General features: G+C 43.4%; 1 protein-coding gene across 12 annotated transcripts in view; it reads left to right on the top strand.

The window, feature by feature from the left end:
• Positions 1-23,522, top strand: part of RBFOX1 (RNA binding fox-1 homolog 1) — a 2,849,206-nt gene that overhangs the window by 1,038,532 nt on the left and 1,787,152 nt on the right. The window lies entirely within an intron of this gene.

Here is a 23,522-nt window from a genome sequence, read left to right as displayed (position 1 = left end):
TCACCTGTCTCACCTCCGATCCCTGGCCCACGACCTGCCTTTGGCTGGAACACCCTCCCTCCTCAAATCTGCCAGACAATTACTCTCCCCCTCTTCAAAGCCTTCTTAAAGACACATCTCCTCCAAGAGGCCTTCCTAGACTGAGCCCCACTTTTTCTTACATCTCTCTCCCTTCTGCATCACCCTGACCTGCTCCTTTTTCTCTCCCCCCACCACTTCCCAGCCCCAAAGTACTTCCGTATGTATCAGTAATTTTATTTGTTTGTATTGATGTCTGTTTCCCCCACCCCTAGACTGTGAGCTGATTGTGGGCAGGGGTTGTCACTGTTTATTGTTACACTGTACTTTCCCAAGCACTTAGTACAATGCTCTGCACACAGTAAGCGCTTTATAAATATGATTGAATGAATGAGTGAATGAATAAACACTTAATGGATATCATTAAAAAAACCCCAACCCCAACCCCACCCCCTTGCAGAAAAAAAACACCTAAAGTAATGCTACCAGACTTCCAAGAAGCCCCATGCACGGTGAGAAGCCCTGTGGCAACTAACACGTTATTTTAGCATTTCTGGTTAGGATCGCTGGGTAGTGGTTAAAACTGAATTGCTCATCTTTCTAACTAAACCCCCTTCCTCCTCTAAATTGCCTTGGTGTCAATTCAACTCCTTTTAACTCTCCCATGTCCACTGTCACTAAGCCCTGCCATTTTATGTCCACCATATTTCCAGGATCCACGCTTTCACTTCCAACTACCGTGTTGGTTTAAACTCACTATTAGAATACAATCTTCTCACCATCTCTCTGCCTCCAACCTCTCCCCTCCTCAGCTAATAATACTAATTATAATTTTAGTAGCAGCAGTTTTTAGGTGCTCTCTACTCCCCAAGCACTGTACTAAGGGCTGAGGTAGACGCATATAAGCCGATTGAAACAGTGAGCTGCCAATTCCCTGCCAAGAACTCCTTGCCCGATCATATCACCAGATCCACAGCCTTCTCTGTCTTCAAAGTCCTTCTGTAAACCTATATTCTCTGGGAAATGGCTCCTGATTTATTTTCCCCTTTCCATGTCATGTCAGCTCAAAAGCCACCCTTAGCAACAGTGCTTAGCATATTTCTATTTAGGTACACTACTTATTTTTTCATTTATTCATTCATCTCTACAAATGTCAGTTACTGAGAATCTTCTGCATTCTAAGCAGTGTACTACATACTTGAGAGTGTACAAGAATAGCAATGACATATATTCCCTGCCCTCAGGGAATTTACAATCCAATGGGGGAGAAAGTACATGCAGACTCATACAAGAAACGACTGTTACCTTTGTTCACTCTCCCATCTGACTGTCTTTGAGGAATTTATGTCTGTCTGTGTCCCTGATTTGATTTTAAGCATTTTGAGGTAATGCATGATGTCTCATGCTTTTGGTGTAACTTTTCCAAATACGTAATATAGTGCACTGTGTGGAGTAGGAACTCAATAAATACTTTTGATGAATAGATTGGTTTCTGAAGAATAGAGTTCCCCATGCGCTACCTGTAATGTAATATCGCTTCAGACCAAAATGCAGCACAACACATCATAGTGCCAGACTTTGTCTGTTATTTGTTATACTGTAATAATAATAATAATGGCATTTATTAAGCACTTACTATGTGCAAAGCACTGTTCTAAGCGCTGGGGAGGTTACAAGGTGATCAGGTTGTCCCACGGGGTGCTCACAGTTTTAAGCCCCATTTTACAGATGAGGTAACTGAGGTGCAGAGAAGTGAAGTGACTTGCCCAAAGTCACACAGCTGGCAATTGGCGGAGCCTGGATTCGAACGCAAGACCTCTGACTCCAAAGCCCGTGGTCTTTTCCACTGAGCCACCCTGTACTGCCCCAGATGATTAGTACAGTGCTCTGCACACAATATGTGCTCAAAAAATATGATTGACTGATCGATTCCCCAGGTATGATGTAGGCAATGGTCCCCACAGCTTCTTGAGCTAGACTCTCAGACTTGTTCATCACAGCTCTCTAACAGGAATTGGGTGTTTCCCCACCATGTGGCTTCCTAGTTTACTTATTCTTTGATATCTGTCCTGTATCACCAAATCAGAGTGCTGCAGAAGGGCAGATAATCCAGATTAAAAATATCTGGATTTAGACAGCATTTCTGTTGCACCTTAGTTCAATGCTGCTTTCAGGGAGAGCTGAGAAGATTTCCGGTTTTTGTTCTGAGAGGGGCGGGAGAAGTGGGGTGGTGAGGGAGGGAGTGGGATTCCCTGCGATGAGTGGGCAGAGAAGCAGTGTGGCTGAGTGGATAGAGCACGGCTCTGGGAGTCAGAAGGACCTGAGCTCTAATCCCAGCTCTGCCACTTGTCTGCTGTATGATCTTGGGCAAGTCACTTAACTTCTCTGTGCCTCAGTTACCGCATCTGTAAAACAGGGATTAAGAGTGGGAGCCTATGTGGAACAGGAACTGCATCCAATCTGATTTACTTGTATCAACCCCAGCGTTTAGAACAGTGCTTGACACATAATATATGTTTAACACGTACCATAATTATTATCATTATTTTTAGTGGGGGCAACATCAGGTGGGACTTGCTGGTCTTGGGCCATATCATCAGTTACTGCATGGTGCAGCTTCAGATTTCCTGTTTTGTGGTGGTGATTCATTCATTCATTCAATCATATTTATTGAGTGCTTAGTGTGTGCTGAGCCCCCACGTGGGACAACCTGATCACCTTGTATCCCCCCAGTGCTTAGAACAGTGCTTGGCACATAGTAAGCGCTTAACAAATGCCATCATCATCATCATCATCACTATAGAGCAGAGTGTGCTCCATGTGCAGAGCTTTGGAGTCAGAGGTCAGGGGTTCAAATCCCGGCTCCGCCAATTGTCAGCTGTGTGACTTTGGGCAAGTCACTTCACTTCTCTGGGCCTCAGCCACCTCATCTGTAAAATGGGGATTAAGACTGTGAGCCCCACCGTGGGACCACCTGATCACCTTATAACCTCCCCAGCGCTTAGACTGTGAGCCCACTGTTGGGTAGGGACCGTCTCTATATGTTGCCAACTTGTACTTCCCAAGCACTTAGTACAGTGTTCTGCACACAGTAAGCGCTCAATAAATACGATTGATTGATTGATTAGAACAGTGCTTTGCACATAGTAAGTGCTTAATAAATGCCATCATTATTATTATTATTACTAAGTGCTTGGAAAGTACAAATCAGCAATATATTAAGATGGTCCCTACCCAACAACGGGCTCACAGTCCAGATTCATCAGTCATACATACATCTTTTCAGTCGCAGAGCCACCCTTACACATGTGGATAGGTTCTTGAAAGCGGTAACATCGTCTTCAGAACTGAAATATTTTCTATATTTGTTTTCATTTTTGAGGATGGTGCTATTCTATGTGCATAAATACATATGCATTTATCTTCATGGTATCCTCTCCTCTTTTAAGCACTTTGACACTCGCTCCAACCCCACAATGATATTCTTATAATTCTTATTATCCTTATACTTTAATATTTCCCCTATCCCTGATCTATTTTAATGTCTGCCTTCCCTTGCAGTTGTAAGCTTCTAGTGGGCAAGGATCAGAGCTATGAACTCTGTTGTACTGTACTCTCCCAAGCACTTAGTTCAGTGCAATACACCCAGAAAGCACTCATTGATTGATTGTGGGTCAGTTTGCCTTGTCATTCAATGTTGAATTCATCCATCCATATTTACTGAGTGCTTACTATGTGCAGAGCACTGTATAAAGCATTTGGAAGAGTAAAATGTAATAATAAATGGCAAATTCCCTACCCACAATGAGCTTACAGTCTAGAGAAGCAGCGTGGCTCAGTGAAAAGAGCATGGGCTTTGGAGTCAGAGGTGATGGGTTCAAATTCCGGCTCAGCCAATTGTCAGCTGTGTGACTTTGGGCAAGTCACTTCACTTCTTTGTGCCTCAGTTCCCTCATCTGTAAAATGGGGATTAAGATGGTGAGCCCCCCGTGGGACAACCCGATCACCTTGTAACCTCTCCAGCACCCCATGAGTGCCCCATGGGACAACCTGATGCCTTGTAACCTCCCCAGCACTTAGAACAGTGCTTCCGCATGAGGGAACTGAGGCCCAGAGAAGTGAAGTGACTTGCCCAAAGTCACACAGCTGACAAGTGGCGGAGCCGGGATTTGAACCCATGACCTCTGACTCCAAAGCCCGGGCTCTTTCCACTGGGCCACGCTGCTTCTCCGTAGATGCCACCGGGTGGGTGAAGTTCCCCACGGCCCTCATGACAGTGATGAAGCCCGACCTGAAATTTCTTGTGTGTAAAAGGGGAGCAGGGCAAGGCCACTCCAGGGTGCTCTCCTTCCACCCGGCCTTACCTCCTTCCCTTCCCCACAGCACCTGTATATATGTTTGTACATATGTATTACTCTATTTATTTTACTTGTACATATTTACTATTCTATTTGTTTTATTTTGTTAATATGTTTTGTTTTGTTGTCTGTCTACCCCTTCTAGACTGTGAGCCCACTGTTGGGTAGGGACTGTTTCTAGATGTTGCCAACTTGTACTTCCCAAGCACTTAGTACAGTGCTCTGCACACAGTAAGGGCTCAATAAATACGATTGAATGAATGACTGAATGATGGAGTGAGCTGATTGAGTGCTTTAAAGCCAGGGGTAAGGAGTTTCTGTTTGATGAATATAGTAGTAATAATAATAATGACGGTATTTGTGGAGCACTTACTATGTACAAAGCACTGTTCTAAGCGCTGAATAATGATGTCGGTACTTGTTGAGCGCTTACTATGTGCCGAGCACTGTTCTAAGCGCTAGAGTGGATACAAGGTAATCAGGTTGTCTCCCGTAGGGCTCACAGTCTTAATCCCCATTTTACTGCTGAGGGAACTGAGGCACAGAGAAGTTAAGTGACTTGCCCAAAGTCACACAGCTGACAAGCGGCGGAGCCAGGATTAGAACTCACAACCTCTGACTCCCATCTTAACAATGGGAAACATATTCCCAAGTGTTACCTCTCAAAGTTGAGAATGGAGGCCTTTATAGGAAAACACCTAAGCTAGGAATTAGATTTAGTTGCAAGACTGTAAGCTCCCTTTTGTAAAAATAGCATCTGTTAAGTGCTTCAGTGTCAGACACTATACAAAGTGCTGTGGTAGATACAAGTTGGACATGGCCCATGTTTCACATGGAGCTCATGATCTTAATCCCCATTTTATATATGAGGTACCTGATGCACAGAGAAGTAACTTGTCCAATGTTACACAGCAGACAAGCCGTTGAGCTGGGATTAGAACCCAGGTCCTCTGACGCCCAGGCCACGCGGCTTCTCCTTCATCATCATCATCATCATCAATCGTATTTATTGAGCGCTTACTGTGTGCAGAGCACTGTACTAAGCACTTGGGAAGTACAAGTTGGCTACAAATAGAGACAGTCCCTACCCAACAGTGGGCTCACCTTGTGTGCAGGGATCATGTCTACAGACACTGTTATGTCTTATTCTCCCAAGCACTTAATATGGTGTTCTGCACAGAGTCAGGTGCTCAATAATTAGGATTGATTGATCGATTGTTCCTTTTTTTTAGAATAGCTTAAATGAAAGTAAAGCAGTCCAGTAGTTGTGCATGTCAATTTTATTCACTTTAACAATACACTCACTAATGCCCCAAATGGCACCCAAGATCCCTAAGGAGTTCATTCATTCATTCATTCATTCATTCATTCATTCATTCATTCATTCATCCAGTTGTATTTATTGAGTGCTTACTGTGTGCAGAGCACTGTACTAAGGGTTTGGAAAGCACAATTTGGCAATAAAGAGAGACAATCCCTGCCCACACTGGACTTACAGCCTAGAAGTGGGGAGGCAGACATCAAAACAAGTAAACAGGCATCAATATAAATAAATAGATTTACATATATACACAAGTGCTGTGGGGGGAAAGGGAGTTAGAGCAAAGGGAATGAGTCAGGGCAATGGAGAGGGGAGGGGGAGCTGAGGAAAAGGGAGACAGTCTGGGAAGGCCTCTTGGAGGAGGAGAGACTTCAGTAGGGCTTTGAAGGGGGAAAGAGTGCTAGTTTGGTGGATTAGAGGAGGGAGGCATTTCAGGCCAGAGGTAGTACATGGGCCACGGGTTCACGGCAGAACTGGTGAGAATGAGGCACAGGGAAAAGGTTAGCACCAGAGGAGTGTAATGTGTGGGCTGGGATGTAGACAGAGAGAAGGGAGGTGAGGTAAGAGGCGGCAAGGTGATGGAGAGCTTTGAAGCCAATTATGAGGAGTTTTTGTTTGATGTGGAGGTTGATAGGCAACCACTGGAGATTTTTGAGGAGGAGGGTGATATGCCCAGAATGTTTCTGTAGAAAGATAATCCAGGCAGCAGAGTGAAGTATGGACTGAAGTGGGGAGAGACAGGAGGTTGGATGTCAGATAGGAAGCTGATGCAGTAAACCAGTCGGGATAGGATGAGTGGTCATACTAACGTGGTAGCAGTTTGGTTGGAGAGGAAAGGGCAGAATATGGGGATGTCGTGAAGGTGAGACCAGCAGGCTTTGGTGATAGATTGGATATGTGGGGTGAATGAGAAACAGGAGTCCAGGATGACACCAAGTTTGAGGGCTTGTGAGACGGGAAGGATGGTTGTGTTGTCCACAGTGATGAGAAAGTCAGGGAGAGGACAGGGTACGGGGGGGGGGGGAAGATAAGGAGCTCTGTCTTAGACATATTAAGTTTCAGGTGGTGCAAGGACATCTAAGTAGAGATATCCTGAAGGCAGGAGTTTATTTTGCCTCTACAAATTAAAATTTACTATCGGGCAGAGACTCATATATGTTAAACCCAATTATTATCCTAGTGCTCCAGTCTCTGCCTGGTAGTGAATGAGAGCATGTGCAAAATGTCTGTGATATGTATTCATACTACCCATAGTGGTGAACGTGAGATGAAATAAATTCCATATGTCGCAAAGTTGCATGGAATTAATTTCATACCGCACGTACATCACTCTGGGTAGTATGAATATGTTTCACAGGCATTTTGCATGTAGTCTCATTTTCCATGTTATCATTTGCATGGAACCCTTTTTAATGCACTCTTACCTACAGATCTATGGGCTTGACAAGAAAAGGTGTAACAAACTGCTTTGTGCGTGATAGGAACTGAGACAGTTCTTTTAGCAAAGGACACTCATAAACTGTGGGATGCCTCTGGAACTGTGTCACCTCTCAGCATGATATATGTCTGAGGATACTTTAAAAGAGTGCTACTATTTTATCGAAGGCAATACCTCCAAATCCTCATGGGGGTAGTATCTTCTGTATTTAAAAAGGTGACTGAGGCCAGCACCGGTCTAAACTTGGAGAGCATTTTTAGTTAAGTTTGGGTAGCGGCCTTGAAAGCTATTCACTAAACCATTGTTGTTTAGTCTATTTCAAATCTTCCCTTGGGAAATCTTCAAGGATTTTGGTTCTATGCCTAGGTTAAGGCTAGCATTTTCCCTGTGGCTGTGGTGCCCATCATCACCGCTATATTAAATGTTCTTTTGATACTGGTATTTCAGAAGGGAAGGCTAGCCTGAATGACTCTATTCTAATCAGTCCCTGCATTTTTTCCTTTTAAATCTCATCAGACCTTCAGGGATATGGTGCATTTTCTGTGCAAAATGAACCAAAATTATTGGAGAGTTTTTACTTTCCAGCCCATGCTGTGAGCGAATGAATGATCAGAAGAGAGTAACTGAAATTCACCTAGCCTGATAGGCAGCTAAGAAGACTCAGGGAGTTACCATTGCCCAATGATGTCATCCTGAAAGTCTGTTCTTGCTTACAAAAGGCATCTCTGATCATCTGAATGTTTGGGTAAATAGGTTTGAATTGAAAAGCTGTCTGGCAGGCTGAGAGTAAGGAGCTGGTTACTTCTTTCCAGAAAGACAAATGTTGGCTCTTCAGAAGTGCTCGAACCGATCATTACGCTGTAATCACTCTATTCTTGTGATAAATCCATCCTTCCATCTCCAGAGAAGAGACCCTCCCATTTTGAAATGGTCAGATGTAGGTTCACAGTGCAGTGGGCCCCAGGCATAAAATATGCTTCAGTCAACCAATCATTAGTACTCATTGAGCACTTATTGGGTGTAGAGCACTGTTCTGCCTCAAGTGGCTTATGATATGATGGGAGGGGATAGACATGAAAATGAATAATGTTGGAGATTCAATCAAGTATTAAAATATACACTTGGGTGCTGTGGAAGTGAGAGGTGGAATGAGTAAGAGTTTAGGAGGTTATGGACTCAAGTGCATAGGTTAAACAGTAGGGAGAAAAAATAAGATAGGGAGTTGAGTGATTAGTCCTGGAGGAGATGTGATTTCAGAAGTGCTTTGAAGATGGGGAAAATAGTAGTCTATTAGTTATGAAGTGGGAGGGAGTTCCAGGCAAGAGAGAGGACAGGGAATGAAATATTCTACCTTCTTAAAAGTACGCCTTATGAGTCTTTGGTAAAGCAGAGGGTATTTACATTTTATGTGTGACTTTAGGCAGTCACTTAACTTCTCTGTGCCTCAGTTACTGATCACCTTGTAACCTCCCCAGCCTCAGTTACCTCATCTGTAAAATGGGGATTAAGACTGTGAGCCCCACGTGGGACAACCTGATCACCTTGGAAGAAAGTCTCTTATCAATTCTGGTAGCAGCTATAACCGTGCATGAGAGTGTAAGTTACATTTGGGCAGGGAACATGGTTGTGTTTATTCTCTTAATAGTACCCAAGTGCTGAACACGGTGCATTGAACTTAGTAAACTAGCATTCAGTAATACAAATACTACAACTCTTTTCACCTTGCAGATGCTTAATAAATATTAGCAATAATTTGTTGTTTAGGAAAAGAAGCTGGAATTGAAAGAGCAGAACATTGTTTCTTCACCAGAAAAATGGGTATAAATCCCTGTTCTCCCTCTCCCTTATACTCGAAGTCTCAACCTGGTTATCTTGTATCCACCCTAGCACTTAATTCAGTGCTTGGCACATAGGAAGCACTTATCAATTATTATTATTTATTTTCATTATCATTCTTGTCATTGTTGCTGTTGTCTCTCTTGGCTTAGTGGATAGAACCCGGGCATGGGAGTCGGAACATCATGGGTTCTAATCCCAGCTCTGCCATTTGTCTGCTGTGTGACCTTGGGGAAGTCACTTCACTTCTCTGGGCCTCAGTTCCCTCATCTGTAAAATGGGGATTAAGACTGTGAGCCCCACGTGGGACAGTGCCTGGCACATAGTTAGCGCTTAACAAATACCATAATTTATTTTATTCATATATTTATTATTGTCATTATTATTATTATTCAGGCATTTAACATGGAAGTCATCAAAGAATTATGACTTCTGGAGGAAGAAAATAATAGAAGCACAGTGTAAGTATAGAAACATAAGTCCTGGAGGTTAACAACGTTGCAAAATGATGCTGTTAGCGTTTGCTAGAATTACCTCCTAACCAGATGCTAGAGAGAACCCAGATGTAACACACAGTTAAATGTAAAGACTGGATGCAAGTGACTATTAAGTAAGTCTAAGAGCAAGTGAAGAGGAATTGCTTTCAAACTGATGTGCCACACACATTTTAGAACACGCCTAAGGAGCCTCACATTGAAGCCAACAGACTTGGAATCTTGGGTCATTATTAGTCTTTATTCAGTCTTAATGTCATCCTAATTATACGTTACTATGTCATGATAGAAAGTAGAAGGAAAAAACTTAACTGTAGCAAAGAATTAATCACTAAACTAAACGAGTCTCTCCCTTTCTTTCAAGTCTGTTTACCTCTCCCCATTTCACCACCCAGCACAGGGAAATGATGAAGCTATCTCAGCACAGGCAGACGGTTTATCATAGCTCAGGCTATCTGCTCCTTTAATGCTTTTCAGAGCTTAATTCTCCTTCACACTCAATTGACTATGCATTTTGGGGGGGTTTAACATTATTATTATTATTTTTAACGGTGAGAATTCCACAGGTGAACTAATTAGCTAATTACAGGTAGCAGCTTTGCAGTGTTGGCATCCGGGGAAGCAAAACTGTGTCTGTTTTTGATGTAGGTGTGAAAGGATAAAAGTGTGAAATTGTGAGTCTGTGTTTGTAATTCAAAGGTTTGGGGAAATGTTACCATGTATGTTTGTTTCCCTGCTGAAGGATGCAAGCCTAAATAAATAACGAATGTCTAGGGGACCCTTCTGAATATTAAAGTACTCTCTCATCTTGACTGGTGATTAGACAAGTTACTGGCAAGGCTGTTTTGTTGTAAGCAGAGTAGCCAACTGTTGAGAATGAGTTCTACAGATAACATGAAAATAAATGAACTGATGATCAATTTATTTTCCTGATTTAATTTCCAATACTATAAGATGCTAACTGGGTATCAGCTGTAGCACTTCACCCCTCCATTTTCCTTCCTTCCTGCCTGCCTTCTCGTGTCACTGAGCTCTCAAGGAACAGCCCCTGACTCCCTCCTCCAATAAAGCTGACCTGGTGTCAGGAGGATTAGATCCTGAGGTCAGGAGGGGAGATGGAGGAAGAGAGTGAGGAAGAGAGAGGAAGGATGGGGAACGAGGGAAGAGAAGGGGAAGAAAAGGTGAAAGAAAAAGAGGGAAAACGATAGGTGTAAAGGACCTGGGGAGAGAGGAGAAGGGAGAAGGGGACAGTAGAGGGTAGAAGAAAAGGGAGAAAAAGGGGAAAAGGGGGACAGGGATGGAAAGAAGAGGGGAAAGGGAGAGAAATGCATCAAGGATCCTCCTTTCCTTCTCCTTACATCTTCTTCACCTGGACAGACACAGGTGGTAGTCAAGACCCTACAAGGAGGGGAATGGGGTGGGGCGGGGGTAGAGCCAAGTGTGAGGACCTGATGATCTGTGGATGCTCACAGCTGGGACTTGAAGTGTGTGGAGAGGCGGAGCAGTAGGAAGCTCACCTGTCCCAGAAGAAGTGGCTACAGCAGGTTTGTTGCCCCCTCCCCAGCTTGGCGGGTGGGGGTGCATGGTGGAAACCCCATGGCACAAATTCTGGGGATGAAATTGCCACCACCACTGATTGGCCAGAGGGCACAGAGCTCCCTCTCCTGCCATTCTGGGAAATGGAGTTAGTTTTCTTCCACTGCCTCAGTAACTGTGGTTGCCCCATATGGATCCAGGAACGCATGGCTTGCTTGTTAATGTATGGCTTGATAATGTCTGACTTCACAACAAACAGCTTCTGTTGTTCCTATCTTCCAGTCAAAACATTGGTTTAAAGTCTGCCCCTCCTGCCTCCTCTTCTTAATGGTTCTCCCAGGCAGAATCTGATTGGTGAGAAAATCTGTGTGTTGGGTCCTCCATGCTGCTGATAAAATCCCCAGGAATCTGAAAGTGGGAGGATGGGTGTGATGGAAACCCCACACCCACTTCATGCTGCTTCTCATGGCAGCAAGCGCTCTGTTAACCAGGTTTCCTGATGACTGGTTTTGGCTCTTTCTGTTGTTAAGCAGAAACTCTGGGAAAAGGATATCAGAAACTCTTAGCACTGGAGGTTGGTGGTGGGGGGTTGGTGGGTAACTGGGGTGTAATCACTGGAGTTTGGCATGAGAAAAGGGTGAGGGAAGGGTGAGATGTGATTTTCTTTCCTTACAAAACCAGTAGACTGTCAGTACCTTTAGAAATTCAATAATTAACTGCAAACAAATGGGAGAGAAATATGATTTTTCTCCTGCTTCTGGGATCAGGGGACGGAGATTTGGGTGGAGAGGTCAGTGAGAACTGGGCAAGCAGATAATAAACTGCAAACAAATGGGAAGGGAAGCAGAAAACATTTTCTCCCACTTCCCTCTAAATTTTTACGAAAAAAAGAACAGGGACATCCTGATCCCGCCTATGTTCTCCCTCCATCCTTCCCCCTCTTCACTACTATACCAAAAATGAACCTCAGTATGCTTGAAAAAGGGGATAATCACTTTGATGAACTGCCTGAAAAATGGACAATCTTTGAGGAATTCACTAAATAAGAGGATTGCTGTCCATAAAGTTAACTGGTGTCATGGTTTCTCCCAGAGGCCTTCTCCAACTAAACCCTCATTTTCTCTTCTCCCTCTCCCTCCTACAGTGCCCTTACACTTGGAATAGTACCCCTTATTCACTCCATCTTTAGCTTCATAATACTTATGTACAGATCTGTAATTTTTTTCATGTCTGTCTTGCCCTTTAGACAGTAAGCTCACTGTGGGCAGGGAACATGTCTACCAACTCTGTTATATTATACTCTCCCAAGCAACTAGTACATTACTATGCACACAGTAGGCACTCAGTAAATATGACTGATGGTCGCCCAGATTTATGAACATTGAAATCCCCTTATGGGCCTATGGGAATGCTCAATTTTATGTCACTTTTATGTTCTAATCCGTGAATTTATGGACAATTGGCAATGCTAGTTGCCAGGCCCTCCCATGATTACACCAGGCTTTGCCATCATTTCATCTATTGTTCGTGTTTTTTTCTCTCCCAACGAACACAAATCTATGAGAAGTAAATTATAGAGGAGCCCCAACAGGTTCCTAAAATGCCTGAGATGTTGCATTTCAGGGTATAGCTTATTGCATGCTTTCTGCAGAGGTTCTGAGAAGCCTCTGGGAAAAGGAATTTAATTTAGACACAGAAAACAGTTTAAAGAAAAACCTAAAAAATGTATCAAAATTACCATGATGGTCCTTATTAAAGGTCACTAACTATTCCTCTACTATGCGCTGGGATAGAGATACTAAGATCAGACCCCATACAGAGTTTAGCCTTAAGGTAGGGGAAACAGGTACATTTATTCCCATTTTACAGCAGGAGGAAGTGAGGAAGTAAGTGACTTGAACAAGTTCACATGGTAAGCACATAGCAGAGATGAGACTAGAATCAAGATCCCCTGAGCCACAGTCCCATGCTCTTTACATGTCACACTAAAAATGTCATTTGCCCATCCTTCACTCATCTAGGCAATAGTGAGGGTGCATATAATAACCATACACATCACAGCCCAGAGAAAAGAGACTTCTGGCATTTTGGGGCCTATTTTCAATTACTGAAACTCTTGTCCAAGTGTGATTTCTTTCTGGCTTTCAAGTTAATTTCTGTGTTGGAATCAGAGGAGTAATTAGAACTTAATCCAGACTTTTAAAATCATTCTCAGGCATTAAACAGCTGAAAAGGTTGAAATAATGGAAATTAATTTTACATCACCATAGCTTTAGATTGGATAGAATAATAGGAGATGCTATTGTGGATTGTCATGGAGGAAAAAAATGTATTGTCCTATTGCCCAGCAGTGGTTAAATATGTGCTAGAAGAGAGTTAATAAGAATAGAGAAAATTCACATTTGAAACACATCTCCAGTGGAATGCTCAGTAAGGTTGCATATGAAGGACACCCATTCTTGGATCAGTTGTATTTATTGAGCACTTACTGTGTGCAGAGCACTGTACTAAGTGCTTGGGAAGTATAATTCAGCAACAGATAGAGACAATCCCTGCCCGTCACGGGCTCACAGCTGAAGATATATTCTTGGACTCAAGAAGAAAACACAGAGGATGCAGTATCTTGTGTAATAATAATAATAATAAGAATAAGAATAAGCACAGGAATAATGAGCTTTCAAAGGCAGAAAAATTGACTACAACCTAATTGAATAGGCACCTGACATTATTACACTTTCTCTATAAACACAAGGAAATGGAGGGTTTGGGGTTGTTGGAATACCTCTCCCAAAGCATGCCACAAAATCATGGTTAACTATTCAAATCCCCAGGATCTGGGTGCCATTATTTTCCTGAGAGTACCTATCATTGGAAGCACGGAGCAGCAGTGTGGCTCAGTGGAAAGAGGGGTTCGTATCCCCGACACCACCAATTGTCAGCTGTGTGACTTTGGGCAAGTCACTTCACTTCTCTGTGCCTCAGTTCCCTCATCTGTAAAATGGGGATTAAGACTGTGAGCCCCACGTGGGACAACCTGATCACCTTATATCCCCCCAGCGCTTAGAACGGTGCTTTGCACAAAGTAAGCGCTTAACAAATACCATTATTATTATTATTATTATCATTATTATTATTACTATTATTATTATTATTATTGGCTGACCACTATCCATGAAAAGAGGGAGAGGCTGCCTTTTAGAAAATAGCCGACCTGCAGCTGCTGCAGCATTTTGCACAAGACACATGATGGCTGTCGTTCTAGAGACTGATGTTTTAGTACTCCAAGCTGAAGTGAGATCCTTAGTGATAAGAGGGTTGGAAAATACATCTGATGTGATAAATGAGAAGCAGAGTGGTCTAGTGGCTAGAGCATGGGGGTGGGAGTCAGAAGGACCTGGGTTCTAATTCTGACTCCACCACCTGTCTGCTCTGTGACCTTGGGCAAGTCAGTTAGCTTCTCTGTGCCTCAGTTACCTCATCAGTAAACTGTGGTTTAAGACTGTGAGACCTACTTGGGACAGGGACTGTTTCTAACCTGACTAATGTGTATCTACACAGTGCTGAGGGCAGGGCCTGGCACATGGTAGTAGCCTAATAAATACCATTAAAAATGAAAAAATAATTTAGCAGAAACTTTGATTAGAAGAGAGTGTGAGAATTTGGTAAGGACCTCTAATTCTGCACAAGGATGGACCTCAGCACATATTAACCATGTGGTTTCCATTAATACCATCTATGAATCATATTCAGTATCATAAGGAAAGATAGGAGTGCCAACAATTCAGTTAGCTCACCAGCACTGGCAAAATGTTCTCAGCAATACAGTTCTTCTGAGCAGGAAATGTGAGAACAGTTATTTTATGGTCAGCTGAAAGGGAGTGCATGCAAGCCAGGAGGGCAGAGCAAGCGACATATGAGGCCTAGTGCAAAGATCACATGCCTGAGAGTCAGAGGACCTGGGTTCTAATTCCACCTCTGCCACTTGTCTGCTGTGTGACCTTGGGCAAGTCACATCACTTCTCTGTGCCTCAGTTACCTCACCTGGAAAATGGGGATTAAGACTGTGAGTCCCATGTGGGACAGGGACTGTGTCCAACCTGATTATCTTGTATCTACCCCAGTGCTTAGTACAGTGCCTGGCATGTAACAAGCATTAAACAAATACCATTAATAGAATAAAAGCATTGTGGAGTGTAGTATAAAATAATGCACTTTGGCAATAATAATAATGATAGCATTTATTAAGCACTTACTATGTGCAAAGCACTGTTCTAAGTGCTGGGGAGGTTACAAGGTGATCAGGTTGTCCCACGGGGGGCTCACAGTCTTAATCCCCATTTTACAGATGAGGTAACCGAGGCACAGAGAATTTAAGTAACCTGCCCAAAGTCACACAGCTGGCAACTGGCAGGGGCAGGATTTGAACCCATGACCTCTGACTCCAAAGCCCGTGCTCTTTACACTGAGCGACACTGCTTCTAGAAGTCCACTGCAGTCTGCAGACCAGGCAGGCAAGCAGTAATTGCAAAAGGAGTTGATCCTCTTGACCAAAGTCTTCAAGATCAGTATTCTGAGGAGCTGGCTCAAAAACAGAGACAGACCCTGTAGGGGGCAAACCCATTAATATAGCAAGGGTTCAAACTAAAGTACAAACAGCACGGTTGATGTTGGATTGAAGGAGAGAGCGAGAGGAGCTAACCAAGAATATGCCCAGGGAGTCTCCTGATTTCTAAAATTGCAAACTCAGACCAGGAGATAATACAAAGTAAGTCCTACTGTGTTGACAAAACCTGTTTAAAAATACGACATGTCCAGGAAATAAAGTTTCCCGGGAAGTTATGCTTGGCAATTTTCCTGTTGTGTGTTAATTTAAGATCTGATAGAGGCAATTTATTCTCGAAGATAAGATTGCCCAATATCTTCAAGAAGCAGGTGGTGGGTTAATGGAAAGAATATAAGATTTGGAGTCAGGAGAATGTAGTTCAAATCCCAGCTCTGCACCTACCTGTTTGAGCAAGTCAATCAATCAGTCAATGATATTCATTGAGCTCTTACTAATAATACTTGTGATATTCGTTAAGCACTTGCTGTGTTTCAAGCACCGTACTAAGCGCTGGGACAGAAACAAGATAATCGGGTCCCATGTGGGGTTTTCAATCTAAATAGGATGGAGAAAAGGTATTGAATCCCCACTTTGCAGATGAGGAAACAGGCCCAGAGACGTGAAGTGACTTGGCCAAGGTCACACAGCAGACAAGTGGTGGGTCTATGATTAGAACCCAGATCCTCTGCCTCCCACGTTAGTGCTCTCTCTGCTGACCACACTGCTTCTCACTTCTGCTAACTCTGTGCAGAGCACTGTACTAAGCATTTAGGAGAGTACAATACTACAGAGTTGGTAGACCAGGAGCTAAAAATTTAGAGGGGGAGTCAGACATTAAACTGAATTATGGATGTGTTGATAAGTGCTGTGGGATTGAGGGTGGAATGAATATCAAGTACATAAAGGCTATGGTTCCAAGCTCCAGGGTGACAAAGAAATGAGAAGGAGTACGGAAGCAGCATGCCCTAGTGGATAGAGCCTGAGCCTGGGCCAATACCTGTGTTCTATCTAATCATGGCTCTGCCACTTGTCTGTTGTGTGACCTTGGGCAAGTCAATTAATTTTTCTGTACCTCAGCTCCCTCATCTGCAAAATGGGGATAAAGCCTGTGAGTCCTATGTGGAACAGAGGCTGTGTCCAACCTGATTATCTTTTATCTACCCCAGTGCTTAGAACGGTGCCTGGCACATAGTAAGTGCTTAACAAATACCACAATTGTCATTATTAGGGAAAATGAAGGCTTAGATGGGGAAGGCCACTTGGAGGAAATGTGTTTTTAGTAAGGTTTTGACGGTGGGGAGGTTGGTGGTCTGCTGATTATGAAGGAGGAGGGAAGATGCGGTTAAGTGGGATAGACGAGAGCAAGGTTGAGTAGGTTAGCACTGGAGGAATGAAACGTGTGGCCTGGATTGCAGTAGGAACTCAGCGAGGTCAGATAGAGGGGGGCAAGGTGATTGAGTGCTTTAAAGTCAATGGTAAGGAGTTTCTATTCCATGTGGAGGTGGATAGGCAACCAGTGGAGGTGTTGGAGGAGTGGGGAGATATGAGCAGAACGTTTTTTATAAAAATGATCTGGGCAGCAGAGAGAAATATGGACTGGAGTTGGGGGAGACAGTAGTCAGAGGATGTGGGTTCTAATCCGCTCTCTCATTCACCCCTCACATCCAAGCAGTCACCAAAACCTGCCGGTCTCAGCTCCGCAACAGTGCCAAGATCCGCCCTTTCCTCTCCATCCAAACTGCTACCCTGCTTGTTCAAGCTCTCATCCTATCCTGTCTGGACTACTGCATCAGCCTTCTCTCTGATCTCCAATCCTCGTGTCTCTCCCCACTTCAATCCATACTTCATGCTGCTGCCCAGATTGTCTTTGTCCAGAAATGTTCTGGGCATGTTACTCCCCTCCTCAAAAATCTCCAGTGGCTACCAATCAACCTACGCATCAGGCAGAAACTCCTTACCCTGGGCTTCAAGGCTGTCCATCACCTCGCCCCCTCCTACCTCACCTCCCTTCTCTCCTACAGCCCACCCCGCACCCTCCGCTCCTCTGCCGCTAATCTCCTCACCGTGCCTCGTTCTCGCCTGTCCCGCCATCGACCCCCGGCCCACGTCCTCCCCCGGGCCTGGAATGTCCTCCCTCTGCCCCTCCGCCAAGCTAGCTCTCTTCCTCCCTTCAAGGCCCTACTGAGAGCTCATCTCCTCCAGGAGGCCTTCCCGACTGAGCCCCTTCCTTCCTCTCCCCCTCGTCCCCCTCTCCATCCCCCCAGTCTTACCTCCTTCCCTTCCCCACAGCACCTGTATATATGTATATATGTTTGTACATATTTATTACTCTATTTATTTTACTTGTACATATCTATTCTATGTATTTTATTTTATTAATATGTTTGGTTTTGTTCTCTGTCTCCCCCTTCTAGACTGTGAGCCCACTGTTGGATAGGGACTGTCTCTATATGTTGCCAACTCGTACTTCCCAAGCACTTAGTACAGTACTCTGCACACAGTAAGCGCTCAATAAATATGATTGATTGATAATCCCAGTTCCCCCACTTGTCTGCTGTGTGGCCTAGGGCAAGCCACTTTACTTATCTCTTCCTCAGTTACCTCATCTGTAAAATGGGGATTATGATTTTGAGTCTTATGTGGGACATTCTTATTACCTTGTATCTACCCCAGTGCTTAGAACAGTGCTTGGCACATAGTAAGCACTGAACAAATACCATAATTGTTATTATTGTGGTAACAGTTTAGATGGAGAGAAAAGGGTGGTAATGTGAAGGTAGAATCAACAGGACTTGGTGATATTTTGACAATGTGGGTTTGAATGCTAAAGAAGAAAATTGAGGAAAAAATGGGCTTTTGAGACAGGGAGAATGGTGGTGCTGTCTACAGTAATCAGAAAGTCAGAGGAGAGCAGGGCTTGGCTGGGAAGAGAAAGAGTTTTGTTTTGGACATTTGAAGTTTGAGATGTCAGCAGGACATCCAACTAGTGGATGTTCTGAAAACAGGAGGAAATATGAGACTGCAGAGAAAGAGAAAGATCAGGGCTGGGGATTTAGATTTTGAAAACATCGACACAGAGCTGATAGTTGAAGCCATAGGATCGAATGGATTCTCCAAGGGAGATATAGTGTAGATCTATAGTGTGGTGTTTGGAGATAAGTATAGATAGTAAATAAAAGGGAACACAGAATTGGGCCTCGAAGGACTTTCCCAGTTTTGGGGTGGGAGGCAGAGGAGGAGCCTGCGAAAGAGAATGGGAATGAGAGTACATAGAGAGAAAGGAGGACAACCAGGAGAGGTGAGGGTCAGTGAAGCCAAGGTTTCAAGTAGAGGGGTGTAGTTGAAAGTGCCACAGGTACCTGGGAGGTCAAGGAGGATTAGGATGGAGCAGAGATCATTGGATTTGGTAAGAAGGAAATCACTGGTGACCTTTGAGAGGGCGATTTCTGTGGAATGAAGGATTGTAAGCCAGACTGGAAGACTTTGGAGGAGAGGAAGTGGAGGAAGTAGGTGTAGATATAGATAAATCACTCAAGGAGTTTGGAGAGGGTGAAAAGAGGGGAGATGGTGGTATAACTGGAAGGATCATTTGTTTTTAAGACTAGGGAACACAAGAGCATGTTTGAAAGTAGTGGGAAAGAAGACACTGGAATTAGAACAGTTGAGGATGGAGGTCAGAAAGGGAAAAAAATCTCTTGAGATACTGCAGGGAAAGATGGGAGAATCAAAGAAAGGGCAGGAGGAGAGAGGTACTGAAACAGGGGAGATTTTAAGGAGATCACACCTGCTGATTTCAGTTTTCTTGATGACGTACTTGGCTAATTATTTAGGGGCAAGAGATGGAGAGGAGGGGGGACAGGGCATTAGACTAGGGAGTTAAATGTCTGATATAGCTGGTGAGGGCAATGGTCAAGGGAGTCAAGGCTGAAGAAAATATTGTTGAGCGGATAAGAGGGCAGAGTTAAAATAGGCATCAATGAGTTTCATTTGAGCAGAGTTGGCCTGATGTGTGGATCAAATACCACAGTATCATCATTATTTTTAGTATCATTCATTTTGAAACCTATGTAATGTGGACAAATCCGTCAGTGACATGAATATTTGTTTTATGATATTTGTTAAGCGCTCATTATGTGCCATGCCATCAGATACAAGCTAATCAGGTTGGACACTTTTCATGTCCCACATGGGGCTCACATTCTTAATCCCCATTTTACAGAAGAGGAAACTGAGGCAGAGACAAGTGAACTGTCTTGCCCCAGGTCACATAACAGACAAGTGGCAGAGCCGGGCTTTGAAACCTGGTCCTTCTGACTAGGCTGTGGTGCTCCTTTGGGCTGCACTGCAGCTGAAAGATGGCTTCCACCTTATTTCCATCAATAATGCATGGCTAAATGTAACTCTCCATTGAATGCCTTGGATATTACTGATCAGTCGAGTATGGAAGTGGCCAGGGAAGTGGGACTTAGTGAGAGAGAGCAAGAAAACTCCTCAGTTATCTGGAGGGTGGGGAGTTCCCTTGTCCCTGCCTCAACCAGGGAAAGGCTGTTCCTGGAGACCAGTGTTACTCTAAGGCAGATGGACCTCTTTTCCTGTATTCCTGTCCCTGGGGCTGCGGAGGTCAGAGTCCTCCAAAGGCCAGCGAACTGTCCATCCTTTCCTTTCTGATCATGGGCAAGCGGGTAGGGTTTGCTCCCCAGACAACCCATGTAATGGGGCTAAAGCTTGTTAGAATTAAACCTGAGATAGTGGGATCCGGGAGCAGTCACCCAGATACATCGAAGGATTAGTGTGGGTCCATTTGAGCAAATTGCTAGACGATTGATACCTCATGGGAAGTTTACCAAAGGATAGGTTTGGGGATGCCATCCAAAGAAACTCTGTGTTAGGCTTTAGGATAACCAAGGGGCTATGTGAAGTCATGACGTAGTTTCACATATGTAGAATCAAATCAAATGATCAACGGTATTTATTTAGTGCTTATTGTGTGCAGAGCATTGTACTATGCACTTGGGAGTTTACCAAACAGTAGAGTTGTTAGACATGATCTCTGCCCTAAAGGAGCTCACAGTTTGATCCCATGTCTTGGGGGTGACTAAAGATATCCAGTGAAAGGTGCAAGGACATCTCAGAGTAATTGATAAATCAGAACAATCCTGCTACTAACATAGTTCAACAGAATGGTTTGGTAAAGCACTGGCCTTTTCAGACACACTTGGTTTCGTTTAATGGCATTTGTGAAGCGGTTACTTTGTGCCAGGCACTGTACTAAACGCTGGGGTAGATACAAGATAATCAGGTTGGACACAGTCCATGTCCCCCATAGGATTCACAGTCTTAATCCCCATTTTACAGATGAGGTAACCGGCAGAGAGAAGTTAAGTGACTTATACAAAGCCACAGAGCAGGCAAGTGACAGAGCCAGGATTAAAACCCAGATCCTCTGACTGCCAGGCCTGTGCTCTGTCTGCTAAGCCACATTGCTTCACATTTCAGTTAGCATCATTTTGTGAAAATAATAACAATAATAATAATAATAATGGTATTTGTTAAGCGCTTACTATGTGCAAAGCACTGTTCCAAGCACTGGTGGGATAGAAGGTGATCACGTTGTCCCCACATGGTGCTCACAATCTTAACCCCCATTTTACAGATGAGGTAACTGAACAAGCACAGAGAAGTTAAGTGGCTTGCCCAAAGTCACAAAGCTGACAAGTGGCAGTCGGAATTCGAACCCATGACCTCTGACTCCTAAACCCGTGCTCTTTTCCCTGAGCCACGCTGCTTCTCTGTGCTTCAGACTGAGCACAGAGGGGCTGATATATACTTTACAGACCAATTACACATATTACATATACCATAAATATTTGTTTGCTAAGTAAACAGGCAATATGTCTTTGATGATTATGAAGAAGGTGTTGAGCTGACATCCACCTGCAAATGAAGGGATGGATCATGAACAAAACAGGAGAAAGGGACAATTTATATAAGTTCTTATTTAGGGATTGGTAATAATAAAATAGGAACAAGGAGATTGATAGTCATAATGGAAAGACTAGTGGAAATACAAGGTTTTGGTATCAGGGAAGTATTTTTCTTGTTGCTCAGATTTCATTTTATGAATCTCTCCGTTTTATGGTTTCACGGTTATTGTACATTTTTGTTTCTTAATTTTCTTTAGATGATAATTCAAGTGCTTGTCAGATACTAGTGACTCTCTGCCTTAATTATGTTGTGATTTACTCTTTTATCTTGTCACTAACAGCTCATTATTTAATGTTCTCATTAATGCTCAAAGTCCATTTCTAGATTAATAAATCTGTTTCCCAGATAATTCAGCTCAAAAAGGTGGTTATTTATAAAGGTGGCATTAACAAAAATGTAAATAACTTCGAATTCTCAGTGTGATTTAACAAATTCCCCGGAGCTATTTTTATTTGCAGAAAACTTTGAAACTCCATCCGAGTTTTAATATCACATTACTATAAATGACCTTGAACATTTATCACATACTGGTAAGCATTTCAAAGTTGGGAAGGGTGGTCACGACACTTTTTGTGTGTTGATGGTTACTGGAGGTGAGTTCGGCTTTTGAATGGCCAGTGAATGCAAACAATTGAACTCTTTAGGAGGACCCAATTTTGCTATAGCAAGTGTTTTCATTGCACGATTTGGATATAACTCGACTGATCAATCAATTAATTAATCACATTTATTGAATGCTTACTGTGCACTCTACCAGGCACTTAGGAGAGTACAACACCACAATATTCCCTGCCCACAACAAGCTTACAGTCTTGAGGGAGAAACAAGCATTGATATAGAGAAATGAATTACAGATATGAACACAAGTACTGCGGGGCTGCAGGGGGTAGGGGTGTATAAAGAGAGCAAGTCAGGGTGACGCAGAAGGGAAAAGAGGACATAAGGGCTTAATCAGGGAAGACATCGTGGAGGAACAAAAAATTGTCTTCCTAAACATGAGTGTGATCTGGGTACAACGTAATCAACGAGTTTGCGCCAGCAGATTCAGTGTAGGAAGGAAAGGTTGGGGTGCAGAGTTTCCAGTATTTACCAGAATAAAATAGCAATGTATGACAGGGTTTAAAGGCTCTGCTGGTTATAACAGTGATACAAGATTTGTTCTTGTAGGGCATATAATTCATTTCTTAACATCTTGAGATTTACCAACCCTTTAGCCAACGACAGCACACATTTGCTATCACTGTAGAAGCGGCATAGCGTAGTGGTTACAGCCCAGGCCTGGGAGTTAGAAGGTCATGGGTTCTAATCCCGGCTTCGCCACTTGTCTGCTGTGTGACCTTGGGCAAGTCACTTCACTTCTCTGGGCCTCAGTTACCTCACCTGTAAGAGGCGGACTAAGACTGTGAGCCCCACGTGGGACAGAGACTGTTTTCAACCCGATCTGCTTGTATCCACCCAGGGCTTAACAAATACCCTAATTGCTATTATTTGCAAACTAGATGTCACCTTTCTTAGCATCCGTGTACACATATAGCTGTTCAATTTACTCATTTGGGCCACTCTAGTTGTCAGTTATTTCACCTGTGGTCTTCCCAGCAAGAATATGAGCTCCTGTGGTCAGGGAAAATGTCGCTTCATTATTTCAAACTTTTCAAAATCTTACCACTACTACTACTACTGCTATTACTACTGCTACTATTAACAGTGCTTAGAACAGTGCTTGGCACATAGTAAGTGCTTAATAAATGTCATCATTATTATTATTACTATTACTACACTGTACAACTACTACTATTACTGTCAATCAATTGTACTTACTGAGTGCTTACTGGCTGCAGAGCACTGTACTAAGTGCTTAGGAGAGTAGAATAGAACAGAGTTGGCAGATCGGTTCCCTGCCCACAATGCACTTACAGTCTAGAGGACTAGGGGA

The sequence above is a fragment of the Tachyglossus aculeatus genome, chromosome 21 (genome assembly GCF_015852505.1).
Source record: "Tachyglossus aculeatus isolate mTacAcu1 chromosome 21, mTacAcu1.pri, whole genome shotgun sequence".
In the NCBI taxonomy this organism is placed as follows: Eukaryota; Metazoa; Chordata; class Mammalia; order Monotremata; family Tachyglossidae; genus Tachyglossus; species Tachyglossus aculeatus.
Note: the sequence above shows the minus strand (reverse complement) of the source record. Positions and strands in the feature narration are given on the sequence as shown.